General features: G+C 41.5%; 1 pseudogene; it reads left to right on the top strand.

The window, feature by feature from the left end:
• Positions 1-593: 593 nt before the first annotated feature.
• Positions 594-1,517, top strand: LOC119513947 (annotated as a pseudogene).
• Positions 1,518-3,864: the final 2,347 nt, after the last annotated feature.

Raw genomic sequence — 3,864 nt, 5'->3', positions numbered from 1 at the left:
TACTGTGGCAATTTGCAATGTCTAGCTGAAGCTTGCGTAAAAGTACTCTCCAGAATAGCCACTTGTCTCTCTTTGAAATCTCTTAGCCACCGAAACCTTATTTTGTTACATTTCTTTTCCCTTTTTAGGTCAAGAAGGCATTCTCAATCCCACAATGCCAGGGCCAGGCTCATCCCTGAGAATCATGTCCCACGTAGCGGGGAGGATAATAAATTTATTTGCAGAGTTGGGCTTAGAGAGAGATGCCACATCTGAGCCACCAAAGAGGTTCTCCGGGGTTGACTCTTAGGCATAATTATAGGTAGGCTTAGCCCTCCTTTACAGAAGGAAGTTTCATAAGAGCAAGCCTCAAGATCAAGGGCTTTACTTATTAAGTAGTGGGTCCCTAGTTTCACATAGCAAATATTCTATCCAAAATAAGCAATGTCTCACATTATCTTCACTCTGTTGCATAATCATCACTCTCAATTTTAGACAATTAACATAACCCAAAACACCTCATAACTTGTATCCCCCGTCCCAATTATTTACCCCTAGTATTGGTGTGGTACTATTAAAGTATTCCTATTAAATATTGTCCATACATGCAATAAGTAGTCTTTCCCATATACCTATCTTTTGTTAATTCTTTGTACAAGTCATACCTTTTAAGTAGATCATGCAAGAATTTATTTATATTTGTAGTGCTAATCTGTGCAGCAGCTTTTTTTAATGAGAATTATGAACAGAACAAAAAGGGTTACATTAGAGAGCTCCATAACAGTATGATTCAGTGAGCCATCACATGACACCCCAACGAAAACCCACTCTACCAGTACCGACTTCACAGCTATATGCTTAGTTGCAAAATAGCTGAACTTCGCCATCGCACAGTAACGCTTCTCAAGATATTGTCCTGATGAGCAAATACAGTAGCACTGAGATTCATAAAGAAGATCTGCAGCTTGGAATTCTTCCCTCTTTTATGAGGTTTCAGCCTTGCCAATGAGAGGGTATTTTGGAATGGGAGTTTATTACTGGAAAATATTTGTATTCAGCTGCTGATGGCCAGTCCCTTCAAAAAAGGATGGACCCTGCCCAGAGAGAAGCTCTAGATGAAGTTGTCATGCCGGTCATGGAGATGACCAATGCCAACTCCAAGGCCAGAGAGCATCATTGATTTTAAGGAGATACAGTATGGCTAGCATTGCGTCAACCCCATGTACGGGGCTGATTACACAGTGGACCTGCTACTCCTCTGTAATAAGGACAAAGGAAAGAAGATAATGGTTCCTGAGATGAGACATGCGCATCCACAGCAGACCTTCAGCAAGATCCAGTTTGTGGAGCTCGAGGAGCTGGATGCCAAGAGGCTGGCCAACAAATTAACCAAGAATCTTAGCCTTTCTCTCAAATTCCCTGAAGAATTTGTATTATGACCCCCAGGAAAAGCCATATTCTTTGATGCAATCTTGTGGGGCAGACATATTAGTGGGGATTAAGTTAGAATGTTTGGATTAGGTTGTTTACATGGAAATGTGCCCCACTCAACTATAGGTGATAACTCTGATGAGCTATTTCCATGGAGGCATGGGCCCACCCATTCAGGGTGGGCCTTGATCAGTGGAGCCATATAAATGAGCTGGTAAACAGAAGGAACTCAGTGCAGATGAGAATGACATTTTGAAGAGGCGCTACAGCCAAGAGGGGCACTTTAAAGAATGCACAGATGCTGAGAGAGTAGCTGCAGCTGAGAGACAGTTTGAAGATGGCCATTGAAAGCAGACTTTTGCTCCAGAGAAGCCAAGAGAGGAAAAATGCCCCAAGAGCAACTAAGAGTGACATTTTGGAGGAACTGAAACCTAGAGAGGAACGTCCTGGGAGAAAGCCATTTTGAAACCAGAATTTTGGAGCAGATGCCAGCCACGTGCCTTCCCAGCTAACAGAGGTTTTCTGGATACCACTGACCATCCTCCAGTGAAGGTACCCAATTGCTGATGTGTTACCTTGGACACTTTATGGGCTGAAGACTGTAACTGTGTAATCAAATAAACCCCCCTTTATAGAAGCCAATCCATTTCTGGTGTTTTGCATCCTGGCAGCATTAGCAAACTAGGACAGAACCCAAAGATAAAAGATATTGATTCCTTTGTCTGGATGTTTTGATCTGTTTGTGAGATTCGTGGGAAACTTTGAAAAGACGTGTTTTATTCCAAATCAGAATGTCAAGCTTGTTACACTGCTTTTCAGTTCTGCCTCCAACCCTGACAAGGCTAAGCAAGTTGAACTAATGAGAGATTATCACAAAAAGTATCCTAAAGCTGACATGCAGATTTTGCCTGTGTCTGGAGAATTTTCTAAAGCACTAGTCCTTTAAGTAGGATCTTCCCAGTTTAATAAATGAGCCCTTACTCTTCTTTTGTGATGTTGACCTCATGTTTACTACAGAATTCCTTCTGCAATGTTGAGCAAATACGGTTCTGGACCAGCAAATATATTTTCCAATCATCTTTAGCCAGTACGGTCCAAAGATTGTTTATAGTGGGAAATTTCCCAGTGACAAGCATTTTGCCTTTACTCAAAAAACTGGCTTCTGGAGAAACTATGGGTTGGCATCACTTGTATTTATAAGGGGGATGTTGTCTGAGTACGGGGCTTCGATAGTTCCATTCAAGGCTGGGGGCTTGAGGATGTGGACCTTTTCCACACAGCTGTTCAGGCAGGCTTGCAGATGTTCAGAAGCCAAGAAGTAGGGGTCATCCACGTCCACCACCCTGTCTTCTATGACCCCAATCTTGACCCCAAAGAGCACAAAATGTGCTTGGGGTCCAAAGCAGCCACACAGGGGTCCACACCTACTGTGTTTCCTCATTAACAAATACAGTAACACCGAGACTCATAAAGAAGATCTGCAGTTGGCTGAATTGTGGCTGGAAAAAAATGATCCAAGTTACAGTAAAAGTAGCAATGAGGAAAGCCAGATGTCCATCTCTGCTGGAAAAGACACTTTTAATGATCTAATTTATTTTTACAAAATTTTTGTATGATCAGTTTTTGAAGTCCGTACAAGGATATAATTTACACATGATTTTCTTACAAAGGAGCCCTTTAAGATTAAGATTGAGCTTTTTGAACAAAAATGTGATTGTTTGCCTTTGAACACATCTTCTTGCTGAATGTTATGTAGCAAACCTGCTTAGTCATGACTTGAAATGTACCTGATGAACAGAACTTTATTTTTTATATTTCCTTTTCAAACTCCTTTTGCTACAGTCCCATGGCAGAAAACATGGATGCGCCTGCAAAGTATTACCGTAACATAACTCTGTCCATCTGGCAAATGTTCCATTGCACAGATTCTAGCTTTTGCCTTTTTTACAATGATTTTTATTTTTTAAAAAAAACATTTCATGTTTTAGTTGTAACTTAAGGAAATGTGGTCCTAGTTGTATTGTCATCTTAGGAGAGCTTTCCAAAGTTGATCGTTTCTCCCAAACTGTGCCCTTCTTCTAGTTGTACAGATGAGGTGTCACTGTGTCACTGGGTTGGCCTAAATGGACCTGGCAGTAAATTTCAAAAAGGATTTGGCATTCTCTCTCTTCCCAACTGTGCCAGTTTAAATGTATTGTGTCCCCCAAAATGCAGTTATCTTTGACACAGTTTTGTGTGGACAGACATATTAGTGTTGATTAGATTATAATTCTTTGATTGAGTGTTTCCATGGAGATGCACCCCATGCAACTGTGGGTGATGACTCTGATTGGATAGTTTCCGTGGAGGTGTGGCCCTGCCTGTTCAGCATGGGCCTTGATTAGTTTAGTAGAGCACTATATAAGCTCAGACAGAAGGAGCGAGCTTGCTACGGCCAAGAGGGACACTTTGAAG

The sequence above is a fragment of the Choloepus didactylus genome, chromosome 18, assembly GCF_015220235.1.
Source record: "Choloepus didactylus isolate mChoDid1 chromosome 18, mChoDid1.pri, whole genome shotgun sequence".
Lineage (NCBI taxonomy): Eukaryota > Metazoa > Chordata > Mammalia > Pilosa > Megalonychidae > Choloepus > Choloepus didactylus.
The sequence above is the reverse complement of the archived record's forward strand: the minus strand, read 5'-3'. Positions and strand labels throughout refer to the sequence as shown.